Source organism: Rattus norvegicus, chromosome 2 (genome assembly GCF_021556685.1).
Source record: "Rattus norvegicus strain SHRSP/BbbUtx chromosome 2, alternate assembly SHRSP_T2T, whole genome shotgun sequence".
NCBI lineage: Eukaryota > Metazoa > Chordata > Mammalia > Rodentia > Muridae > Rattus > Rattus norvegicus.
In genome coordinates this window covers 214,418,859-214,432,596 of record NC_141535.1, presented here as the reverse complement: position 1 = coordinate 214,432,596, position 13,738 = coordinate 214,418,859, and positions in this window count along the sequence as shown.

Here is a 13,738-nt window from a genome sequence, read left to right as displayed (position 1 = left end):
AAATTTCATGTGGTTCCAAACCCAGGCAAAGAACTACAGGCAATTAATGACTGAAAGTGGGAGAATTAGCTTCTTTAAAGGAAGAGTGTCTTAATTGGTTATACAATATGAAGTGGTTGGCCCTGAAATCATATATACACAGACAATAAAAATAGACTCAATTTTTTTGGCTTTGGTTTTGTTTCTTTTGTTTATTATTTATGTGTGGGAGTATTACAAAAGCAATCAAAGAAAGAGTGGGTGTCATTTGAGTGAGAATGAGGACAGGGGCTTAGAGGAAGGGAATGGAGAAGGGACTGGAGGAGGAAAGGGTGATTGATGTAACTTTGTTTTAGTTGATAATATAGAATAATTAAATTAAATAATTAAATTGGGATTTTAAATATACTCATATCATCTGCATTATAGATATACAACCACATTGCAGCCAGGTAAGTCAAACCATATTAGCTAAGAAATAGTAAATAATTCTAATCTGAAGCCTACAGAATTTACATGGGAGAAAAGAACTAAGTTATGTTTAAGTATGTAATTTGGCCCTTTATTAAAAGTAAGAAAATGAGGGGTTGGGGATTTAGCTCAGTGGTAGAGCGCTTGCCTAGGAAGCGCAAGGCCCTGGGTTTGGTCCCCAGCTCCGAAAAAAAGAACCAAAAAAAAAAAAAAAAAAGTAAGAAAATGAACAAAAAATAATAAAAGCTAAAACAGGGTCTGTCTTTGGATATTTAATATATAACTACAAATGTGAATACATTATTTGATCTCACAAATTGCTTTCTGTTGCTATTATAAACAAAATCATCAAAGGCAACTTAGGAGAGGAAAGGGTTCAGTTCATGTTGCTTGTACCCTGGACAGCTCTCCGCCTGATCCTACCTGCCATTGGGGGTTTGGGGGTGAGTTGGCCATAGTCAAGGACACAGACCCCAGGAGCAGGTGAGAAATGCTGCAGTTGGCTCATCTGAGCACTGCTGCAAGCTCCTTTAATACCCTCAGCCCATGCCCCCATTGGCCCCAAGAAAGCATCTCTTCTAAACAGCACTTCCTGATTGTCTAGCACTGTTTGCACCAGCAATCTTTGTTCTCTCAGGCAGTCCTCAATTAGGTTCTCCTGCAGGAGATGCTTTTGTAGCTGCAGGGCCCCCAGCGTTTACATAGAGGTGGCTTCCACTGTTCCTGCTACAAGTTTATCTTTTACATCCAGGTAACAGTTTATTGCTGAGAGAAGTCAGGACAGGAACTCAAACCTGAAGCAAAAGCCACAAAGGAAGGCTGCTTATTGGCTTACTCTCTGAATCACTCTGCTAGCTTCCTTGTACTGCCCAGTCCTACCTGTATGGGGGTGATGCTGCCCATAGTGCTCTGGCCCCTCCCACATCAATCATCCATGTGCTTTGCTGCTTTATTCTTGACAGCCTGAAATTGGAAACAGCCTGCAAGTCCACCAACTGATATATAGATAATAAAAGTGTAGTACATTTACACTAGGGGATATTATTCAGATGTTAGAAAAAAATGTGATCATTAAATTACAAGTAAATGGGTGGATCTAGTAGCATCATCCGGAGTGATGATAACCAGGATCCCAAAAGACTAATAATACATGCTTTCTCCTTGCATGTGGATGTTAGTTTTTGAGTTTTTGATATGTGCATTACAATACAAATGAATACAGAGGTATCTAGTAAGAAACAAGGGTTGGGAGAAGGGAATGTCCCAAGGGAGAAGAAATAGAATAAAGTATAATGAAGAGATAAATTGGGAAACTAGAGTAAGAGGATTAAATGTGGAAGGGATTAGAAAGCAGGGTAAAGGAGGAAATATGTATAGAGACAACTATTACTAAAAGGCCTTTGAAAAATTCATATAGCAACCTACTATCATAGAAGCTTCCTATAATACATGCATATATGAAAGGACTTTAAAATGAGCTACCCTATAATGAGGAAGACAAGGCCTGAACTAGACATCTCACGCACTAAGTTCTCATACTAAGAACTGGTTGCATTTTGTTGAGTTACTGGCCAAAGTTGTCCCATGGACCACCCCCCCACACACACATAAGAACATCACAGGCTGTTGCCAAGGTAACCACCACTCCCAGATATACAAACATCACAGGCCATTTCCAAGGTTATTGATTGTTTTCTACAATCTGATGCAAGAATGCATTGCTGAAGACAATACCTACTTATATCATCAAATAAGAAAAAGTTGATAAGGTGCCCAACTAGAAGTTTCAGCTCCATTAACTACTCAGGGTGTTGGATGGTACTCTGCACATCACTGTAGGAAAGATGTAGTTATCAATCACACAGGTAAAAGCCCAGCATTTATAATAGTGACCTAACTTCAGATATGCTGATGTAATCTGTGCAACAGATCCATGAATATAATGGGAGGATCCAACCAATTTTTAAAATTGGATTAAACTCAACACAGTGAGATGAAACCCATATCTGACATTGTTAAAGTGGCCAAGAACCTGAGACTCAATAGGTCAGGGTCCTAGGGGAAAATCTCCTAATATTATTCTGCAAAGGACATATGACAATCCAGTAGAGGGCTAATATCCAAAATATGTAAAGAGCTCAAGAAACTAACCACCAAAAAAGCCAAACAACCCAATCTAAAACTGTGGTATAGAACTAAACTGAGAATTTACAACAGAGGAATCTCAAATGGCTGAGAAGCACCTAAAGAAATGTTCAAAGTCTTTAGTCATCAGGGAAATGCAAATCAAAACAACCCTGAGATTTCACCTTACACCAGTCAGAATGGCTAAGATCAAAACCTCAGGTGACAACACTTGTTGGCCAGGATGTGGAGAAAGAGGAACACTTCATTGCTGATGGGATTGCAAACTGGTACAACCACTCTGGAAATCAATCTGGAGGTTCCTCAAAAAATTGGAAATGGACCTACCTAAAGACTCAGAAACACCACTCTTGGGAATATACCCAAAAGATGCCCCACCATTTTCCTGCCACAGAGGCACGTGTTCCACTATGTTCATAGTGACCTTATTTCTGATAGTCAAAAGCTGGAAACAACCCAGATGTCCCAGGACAGAAGAATGGATACAGAAAATGTAGATCATTTATACAATGCAATACTACTCAGTTATTAATAACAAGGACATCCTGAGTTTTGCAGGCAAATGGATGGAACTAGAAAATACCATCCTGTGTGAGGTAATTCAGACCCAAAAGGACATGCACGGTATGTACTCAATAATAAGTGTATATTAGCCATAAAAAATGCAGAATACCCAAGGTACATTCCACAGAATTCAAAAAAGGTCAACAAACTGAAGGGCCCATGTGGGGATGCCTCACTCCCACTTGGAAGGGAGAAGAAAGCAACCACAAGCGGGAAGGGGGGGAGGGGCATGGGAGGGGAAGGGGATGGGGTTGGTAGAGAGGGGAACATGATCTGGTATTGGGAGGGGGAAAAGGACTGAAGCCCCGAGGGCTAGTAAAAAGAATGGAAAAAGGCAACTTGGGGGGGAAGGAGGTTGGGAGGACCCTCCAGAATGTACCAGAGATCTGGGAAGTGAAAGACTCTCAGGATTCAAAAGGGGACCCAAGATAAAATTCCCTACAGTGGGTAGAGGGAACTTGTTGAGCCCACCTCCAGCAGAAAGACAGGGCATCAAGTGAGGGATGGGTTTGCTATCCCACAGTCAAAACTCTGACTCATAATTCTTCCTGTCTGAAATAAATTCAGGAATGGAAATGGAGAAGAACCTGAGGGAAAAAAGTTACAGCAATAGGCCCAAGGTAGGATCCAGCTCAAGGGGAAGCCCCAAAACCTGACACTACTACTGAGGCTATGGAGAGCTCACAAAAAGGGACCTATCATGACTGCCCTCCAAAAGACCCAACAAGCAGCTGAAAGAGTCAGATGCAGATCTGTGCATCCAACCAGTGAACAGAAGCTGCTGACCCCTCTGTTGAATTAGGGAAAAGCTGGAGGAGGAGCACAGCCCTGCAGGAGGACCAGCAGTCTAAATTAACCTGGACCCCTGAGATCTCTCAGACACTGGATCACCAACCAGGCAGCATTCACCAGGTGAGATGACGCCTCCAACACATATACAGCAGAGGACTCCAGGGTCTGGGTTCAGTCAGAGAAGATGCACCACATGAGACTGGAGTCCCCAGGAAGTTTAAATTTCTGGTGGGGTGGGGTAGGGACATCCTTGTGGAAACCAGGAGAGTGGGAGAAGGAGGTATAAGATGTGAAAGAGTTGGAGGGCAGACCAGGAGGGGAATAAAATCTAGAGTGCAGAAATGAATAAATTAATTTAAAAAAGATACGTAGCAATACAATGACTCCTGACGAAGTATTGCTATTGCCACAAATCAATTAAACCCTTATCAGAGAAGTTTTCCTGATGCAGTAGATGGAAATGGACACAGAGACCTACCGGTGGATGATTTGAAGACAAAGCAAGCCTTCGAATCACTCGGTTCTTCAGCACACCCCTCCGCAACCATATAGCGTGGGAGGCATAATAGTTTTAAGACTCATAAGTGGGTGAGAGAGAGACCCAACCGCCTGGTCAGGTGGGCACTCCTGAGGCTGCAGAGCGGAAGAGACCACCAACACGGCTCACCCCTGCCCACATCCCTGGCCCAAGAGGAAACTGTATAAGGCCTCTGGGCTCCTGTGGGGGAGGGCCCAGGAGCGGCAGGACCCCTGTGCCTGAGACACCACCAGAACCAGAAGGAAACAGACCAGATAAACAGTTCTCTGCACCCAAATCCCGTGGGAGGGAGAGCTGAACCTTCAGAGAGGCAGACAAGCCTGGGAAACCAGAAGAGACTGCTCTCTGCACACATTTCTCGGACGCCAGAGGAAAAAGCCAAAGACCATCTGGAACCCTGGTGCACTGAAGCTCCCGGAAACGGCGGCACAGGTCTTCCTGGTTGCTGCCGCTGCAGAGAGCCCGTGGGTAGCACCCCACGAGCGAACTTGAGCCTTGGGACCACAGGTAAGACCAACTTTTCTGCTGCAAGAAAGCTGCCTAGTGAACTCAAGACACAGGCCCACAGGAACAGCTGAAGACCTGTAGAGAGGAAAAACCACACGCCGGAAAGTAGAACACTCTGTCCCCATAACTGACTGAAAGAGAGGAAAACAGGTCTACAGCACTCCTGACACACAGGCTTATAGGACAGTCTAGCCACTGTCAGAAATAGCAGAACAAAGTAACACTAGAGATAATCTGATGGCGAGAGGCAAGCGCAGGAACCCAAGCAACAGAAACCAAGACTACATGGCACCATCGGAGCCCAATTCTCCCATCAAAACAAACATGGAATATCCAAACACACCAGAAAAGCAAGATCTAGTTCCAAAATCATTTTTGATCATGATGCTGGAGGACTTCAAGAAAGACGTGAAGAACTCCCTTAGAGAACAAGTAGAAGCCTACAGAGAGGAATCGCAAAAATGCCTGAAAGAATCGCAAAAATCCCTGAAAGAATTCCAGGAAAACATAAATAAACAAGTAGAAGCCCATAGAGAGGAGACACAAAAATCCCTGAAAGAATTCCAGGAAAACATAAATAAACAAGTAGAAGCCCATAGAGAGGAGACACAAAAATCCCTGAAAGAATTCCAGGAAAACACAATCAAACAGATGAAGGAATTAAAAATGGAAATAGAAGCAATCAAGAAAGAACACATGGAAACAACCCTGGATATAGAAAACCAAAAGAAGAGACAAGGAGCTGTAGATACAAGCTTCACCAACAGAATACAAGAGATGGAAGAGAGAATCTCAGGAGCAGAAGATTCCATAGAAATCATTGACTCAACTGTCAAAGATAATGTAAAGCGGAAAAAGCTACTGGTCCAAAACATACAGGAAATCCAGGACTCAATGAGAAGATCAAACCTAAGGATAATAGGTATAGAAGAGAGTGAAGACTCCCAGCTCAAAGGACCAGTAAATATCTTCAACAAAATCATAGAAGAAAACTTCCCTAACCTAAAAAAAGAGATACCCATAGACATACAAGAAGCCTACAGAACTCCAAATAGATTGGACCAGAAAAGAAACACCTCCCGTCACATAATTGTCAAAACACCAAACGCACAAAATAAAGAAAGAATATTAAAAGCAGTAAGGGAAAAAGGTCAAGTAACATATAAAGGGAGACCTATCAGAATCACACCAGACTTCTCGCCAGAAACTATGAAGGCCAGAAGATCCTGGACTGATGTTATACAGACCCTAAGAGAACACAAATGCCAGCCCAGGTTACTGTATCCAGCAAAACTCTCAATTAACATTGATGGAGAAACCAAGATATTCCATGACAAAACCAAATTTACACAATATCTTTCCACAAATCCAGCACTACAAAGGATAATAAATGGTAAAGCCCAACATAAGGAGGCAAGCTATACCCTAGAAGAAGCAAGAAACTAATCGTCTTGGCAACAAAACAAAGAGAATGAAAGCACACAAACATAACCTCACATCCAAATATGAATATAACGGGAAGCAATAATCACTATTCCTTAATATCTCTCAATATCAATGGCCTCAACTCCCCAATAAAAAGACATAGATTAACAAACTGGATACACAACGAGGACCCTGCATTCTGCTGCCTACAGGAAACACACCTCAGAGACAAAGACAGACACTACCTCAGAGTGAAAGGCTGGAAAACAACTTTCCAAGCAAATGGTCAGAAGAAGCAAGCTGGAGTAGCCATTCTAATATCAAATAAAATCAATTTCCAACTAAAAGTCATCAAAAAAGATAAGGAAAGACACTTCATATTCGTCAAAGCAAAAATCCACCAAGATGAACTCTCAATCCTAAATATCTATGCCCCAAATACAAGGGCACCTACATACGTAAAAGAAACCTTACTAAAGCTCAAAACACACATTGCACCTCACACAATAATAGTGGGAGATTTCAACACACCACTCTCATCAATGGACAGATCATGGAAACAGAAATTAAACAGTGATGTCGACAGACTAAGAGAAGTCATGAGCCAAATGGACTTAACGGATTTTTATAGAACATTCTATCCTAAAGCAAAAGGATATACCTTCTTCTCAGCTCCTCATGGTACTTTCTCCAAAATTGACCATATAATTGGTCAAAAAACGGGCCTCAACAGGTACAGAAAGATAGAAATAATCCCATGCGTGCTATCGGACCACCACGGCCTAAAACTGGTCTTCAATAACAATAAGGGAAGAATGCACACATATACATGGAAATTGAACAATGCTCTACTCAATGATAACCTGGTCAAGGAAGAAATAAAGAAAGAAATTAAAAACTTTTTAGAATTTAATGAAAATGAAGATACAACATACCCAAACTTATGGGACACAATGAAAGCTGTGCTAAGAGGAAAACTCATAGCGCTGAGTGCCTGCAGAAAGAAACAGGAAAGAGCATATGTCAGCAGCTTGACAGCACACCTAAAAGCTCTAGAACAAAAAGAAGCAAATACACCCAGGAGGAGTAGAAGGCAGGAAATAATCAAACTCAGAGCTGAAATCAACCAAGTAGAAACAAAAAGGACCATAGAAAGAATCAACAGAACCAAAAGTTGGTTCTTTGAGAAAGTCAACAAGATAGATAAACCCTTAGCCAGACTAACGAGAGGACACAGAGAGTGCGTCCAAATTAACAAAATCAGAAATGAAAAGGGAGACATAACTACAGATTCAGAGGAAATTCAAAAAATCATCAGATCTTACTATAAAAACCTATATTCAGCAAAATTTGAAAATCTTCAGGAAATGGATAATTTCCTAGACAGATACCAGGTATCGAAGTTAAATCAGGAACAGATAAACCAGTTAAACAACCCCATAACTCCTAAGGAAATAGAAGCAGTCATTAAAGGTCTCCCAACCAAAAAGAGCCCAGGTCCAGACGGGTTTAGTGCAGAATTCTATCAAACCTTCATAGAAGACCTCATACCAATATTATCCAAACTATTCCACAAAATTGAAACAGATGGAGCACTACCGAATTCCTTCTACGAAGCCGCAATTACTCTTATACCTAAACCACACAAAGACACAACAAAGAAAGAGAACTTCAGACCAATTTCCCTTATGAATATCGATGCAAAAATACTCAATAAAATTCTGGCAAACCGAATTCAAGAGCACATCAAAACAATCATCCACCATGATCAAGTAGGCTTCATCCCAGGCATGCAGGGATGGTTTAATATACGGAAAACCATCAACGTGATCCATTATATAAACAAACTGAAAGAACAGAACCACATGATTATTTCATTAGATGCTGAGAAAGCATTTGACAAAATTCAACACCCCTTCATGATAAAAGTCCTGGAAAGAATAGGAATTCAAGGCCCATACCTAAACATAGTAAAAGCCATATACAGCAAACCAGTTGCTAACATTAAACTAAATGGAGAGAAACTTGAAGCAATCCCACTAAAATCAGGGACTAGACAAGGCTGCCCACTCTCTCCCTACTTATTCAATATAGTTCTTGAAGTTCTAGCCAGAGCAATCAGACAACAAAAGGACATCAAGAAGATACAGATCGGAAAAGAAGAGGTCAAAATATCACTATTTGCAGATGACATGATAGTATATTTAAGTGATCCCAAAAGTTCCACCAGAGAACTACTAAAGCTGATAAACAACTTCAGCAAAGTGGCTGGGTATAAAATTAACTCAAATAAATCAGTTGCCTTCCTCTATACAAAAGAGAAACAAGCCGAGAAAGAAATTAGGGAAACGACACCCTTCATAATAGACCCAAATAATATAAAGTACCTCGGTGTGACTTTAACCAAGCAAGTAAAAGATCTGTACAATAAGAACTTCAAGACACTGAGGAAAGAAATTGAAGAAGACCTCAGAAGATGGAAAGATCTCCCATGCTCATGGATTGGCAGGATTAATTTAGTAAAAATGGCCATTTTACCAAAAGCAATCTACAGATTCAATGCAATCCCCATCAAAATACCAATCCAATTCTTCAAAGAGTTAGACAGAACAATTTGCAAATTCATCTGGAATAACAAAAAACCCAGGATAGCTAAAGCTATCCTCAACAATAAAAGGACTTCAGGGGGAATCACTATCCCTGAACTCAAGCAGTATTACAGAGCAATAGTGATAAAAACTGCATGGTATTGGTACAGAGACAGACAGATAGACCAATGGAATAGAATTGAAGACCCAGAAATGAACCCACACACTTATGGTCACTTGATTTTTGACAAAGGAGCCAAAACCATCCAATGGAAAAAAGATAGCATTTTCAGCAAATGGTGCTGGTTCAACTGGAGGGCAACATGTAGAAGAATGCAGATCGATCCATGCTTATCACCCTGTACAAAGCTTAAGTCCAAGTGGATCAAGGACCTCCACATCAAACCAGACACACTCAAACTAATAGAAGAAAAACTAGGGAAGCATCTGGAACACATGGGCACTGGAAAAAATTTCCTGAACAAAACACCAATGGCTTATGCTCTAAGATCAAGAATCGACAAATGGGATCTCAAAAAACTGCAAAGCTTCTGTAAGGCAAAGGACACTGTGGTTAGGACAAAACGGCAACCAACAGATTGGGAAAAGATCTTTACCAATCCTACAACAGATAGAGGCCTTATATCCAAAATATACAAAGAACTCAAGAAGTTAGACCGCAGGGAAACAAATAACCCTATTAAAAAATGGGGTTCAGAGCTAAACAAAGAATTCACAGCTGGAATGCGGAATGGCTGAGAAACACCTAAAGAAATGTTCAACATCTTTAGTCATAAGGGAAATGCAAATCAAAACAACCCTGAGATTTCACCTCACACCAGTGAGAATGGCTAAGATCAAAAACTCAGGTGACAGCAGATGCTGGCGAGGATGTGGAGAAAGAGGAACACTCCTCCATTGTTGGTGGGATTGCAGACTGGTAAAACCATTCTGGAAATCAGTCTGGAGGTTCCTCAGAAAATTGGACATTGAACTGCCTGAGGATCCAGCTATACCTCTCTTGGGCATATCCCCAAAAGATGCCTCAACATATAAAAGAGACACGTGCTCCACTATGTTCATCGCAGCCTTATTTATAATAGCCAGAAAATGGAAAGAACCCAGATGCCCTTCAACAGAGGAATGGATACAGAAAATGTGGTACATCTACACAATGGAATATTACTCAGCTATCAAAAACAACGAGTTTATGAAATTTGTAGGCAAATGGTTGGAACTGGAAAATATCATCCTGAGTGAGCTAACCCAATCACAGAAAGACATACATGGTATGCACTCATTGATAAGTGGCTATTAGCCCAAATGCTTGAATTACCCTAGATGCCTAGAACAAAGGAAACTCAAGACGGATGATCAAAATGTGAATGCTTCACTCCTTCTTTAAATGAGGAAAAAGAATACCCTTGGCTGGGAAGGGAGAGGCAAAGATTAAAACAGAGACTGAAGGAACACCCATTCAGAGCCTGCCCCACAGGTGGCCCATACATATACAGCCACCCAATTGGACAAGATGGATGAAGCAAAGAAGTGCAGACCGACAGGAGCCGGATGTAGATCGCTCCTGAGAGACACAGCCAGAATACAGCAAATACAGAGGCGAATGCCAGCAGCAAACCACTGAACTGATAATAGGTCCCCCGTTGAAGGAATCAGAGAAAGAACTGGAAGAGCTTGAAGGGGCTCGAGACCCCAAAAGTACAACAATGTCAAGCAACCAGAGCTTCCAGGGACTAAGCCACTACCTAAATACTATACATGGACTGACCCTGGACTCTGACCCCATAGGTAGCAATGAATATCCTAGTAAGAGCACCAGTGGAAGGGGAAGCCCTGGGTCCTGCTAAGACTGAACCTCCAGTGAACTAGACTATGGGGGGAGGGCTGCAATGGGGGGAGGGTTGGGAGGGGAACATCCATAAGGAAGGGGAGGGGGGAGGGGGATGTTTGCCCGGATACCGGGAAAGGGAATAACACTCGAAATGTATATAAGAAATACTCAAGTTAATAAAAAAAAAAAAGAAAGAAAACCTCAAAAAAAAAAAAGACTCATAAGTGGTTCAGGAAGCCAAGAAGTAGTGTCTTCCAGACAAAACAGCACTGAAGCACAGAGAACCAAACTCTCAAAGACTCGATACATACGGGTTCCTCAGAGGTTCAATCCAGACAAATCCCGAATACGAATAGGGCAATTGGATGCGAAGTCCCACTCCTAACCAAGAAACTATTTGCGATTAATATCTGCTAGGAAGGAAAAAAATCACCCCCCTTTTCTCCACTGGAGTGTAACTGGGTCTAACAACCATAATATAATGTGGACCCCTTGCCCAGGAGTAGTTGGCCAACACAAAACAAACCCTTTTGTTATTGTTATCTTATTGGATTTTTTCATGTGTTTTGATTTTCATTTTTGTTTTTGTAACTTGAGAGAGAGAGAGAGAGAGAGAGAGAGAGAGAGAGAGAGAGAGAGTGAGAGAGGGAGAGAGAGAAAATACAGTTGAATAAGCCAGGAAATGGGGAAGATAAAAAGAGACATTGAAAGAGAAGAAACAGTATATATTGTATAAAATAATTAAAAATAAAATCTAAAAACAAAAATGAAAATTCTTAGGGACATATTCATAGGAGAATCTAATTTTGAAAATCTCCCAACTGAAACTTCCTTAGGTAACTCTGGGTTGTGTCAAGTCACCATCTGAATCTAACTAGGATAGGTGTGTTAAATAAACTCATATGGTTCTTGTGCATGAACTTTCTGTGAAATTATTAGTTTCTATGAAGAAGTTTTTAACTAATTTAGATAATACTCATTGATGATCTATGAAAAATTAAATCTGACTTATCTATGTAATTAGCTTTTGAGAACAGTGTTTCTTTAATCCTACCTTAAATTTTAATGGATCATTTCATTTCCCCCAAAGTTGGACTGGATTTTTTTCTGTGTTTGACAGCAACGCTCATTGTAAATTGGAGTTTGTTCCCCCATGATAGCAATGGCCAGAATAGTTTATCATTTGCCACGTGTCTGTCCTGTGCTGCACTGACCCTCCCTGAAGCAGTTGCCCCTGACAAAACAGACATGTGAGTCATATCTGTCCATTAGTTTCTGGAAACACAACTGTCTGATAAACATAAGGTTAGCCCATTTTAGTGGATATGTAAGTTTGTCTATGATGATCCAGTTCTAGATACAAAGCCACAAATAAAATAGATATCCTACCTATTCTATTGAAGTGCTATACCAAATGTTGCCACGTTGCTATTATGAAGATTTTCATGTACATCATTTAATTGCCACTATACTAAATTTCATTACTTACTCAAAAACAGCCAACAGAGTTAAGGTTGCTTGTGAACACTAGTGATATTGAGTGACTAAACAAGACAAAACAAAACAAAACTTAGAAGTACGTGGATTTGGAAAAGGATAAATGTCTTCCAGACAGTCACAGTTTGTTTACACATATTGATAACCTTGTGCACATGTAGAAATCTATGCCCTTTACATTTCTGAATTTTATTTAAATTCACTTTTCACTACAGTGGGAACTTTATGCGAGCGCATATTGTTTTATGTTTTATTTTTTGCCTTCAGGTGGCTTTTCGGGAGGCACCCTAGAGTTTTAAGCACCATTTGAATATCCTTTTCTATTTCTTTTAATGATTTCTGCTTAGAGACTTAATCCATATTCTGCCTGTGATTTCTATTTAATCATCTTAATTATGTTTGTATTGTTTGGGCTGTTCATGTGTTTCGCTAGTCTGCTGAGCTTTTCTGAAGCATCTTTAAAAAGTAATTTTTATCCTTTCTTGTCATTACACCATTGCTGTTTCAGGCAATTCCAAAATTGAAACCAGAAGGAAATACATGCAATCTCAATGTGCATTCATTGACATGTTTAGAGAAGAAAAATGGAAACAAAATGCTAAGAAATATGTACAAATTTTCTAAATCTTTCCAGGCCTCACAAAAATAATCATGCCCTTCTGTCAATTTAGGATAGAAGGTTGAAAACATTTAAAGTACATGAAAATTGCAAAATCATCCCCACAAAGCACAAAATTGCTAATAGTTGAAAGACTCTGATCAGAAATATTAATTTTGACCAATTTGTCACACTGAAAAGCTTGTCATTATGATTGATTTTTGAATCTGCCATCTTATTTTCAAAAGTCACCTGTAGTCTAGCAAAATAGTTTTGTGTGCAGTTTCTGGAATGACCACTAAAACTGAAGCGTCCCTCCAAGTGGAAGACTGCATGCAAACCGAATGATCAGAGTCCTTTGAGAGAATTTACTACTCTATTTGCTTTACATTTGCACTGTTGCTCTTTGTGAATTTAATGGCTACATGTGTAGTATATGCATGGAGCTAAACAAAGAATTCTCAGCTGAGGAATACTGAGTGGCTGAGAAGCACCGAAAGAAATGTTCAACATCCATAGTCATCAGGAACCTGCAAATCAAACCAACCTGAGATTCCACCTCACACCAGTCAGAATGGCTAAGAGCCTGATATAGCTGTCTCCTGAGAGGCTCTGCCAGTTCATGACAAATACAGAGGCAAATGCTAGCAGCCAACCATTGAACTGAGAATGGGGTCCCCAATGGAGAAGTTAGAGAATTGAAGGAGCTGAAGGGGTTTGCAAACCCCTAAGAACAACAATATCAACCAACCAGAGCTCCCAGGGACTAAACCACCATCCAAAGA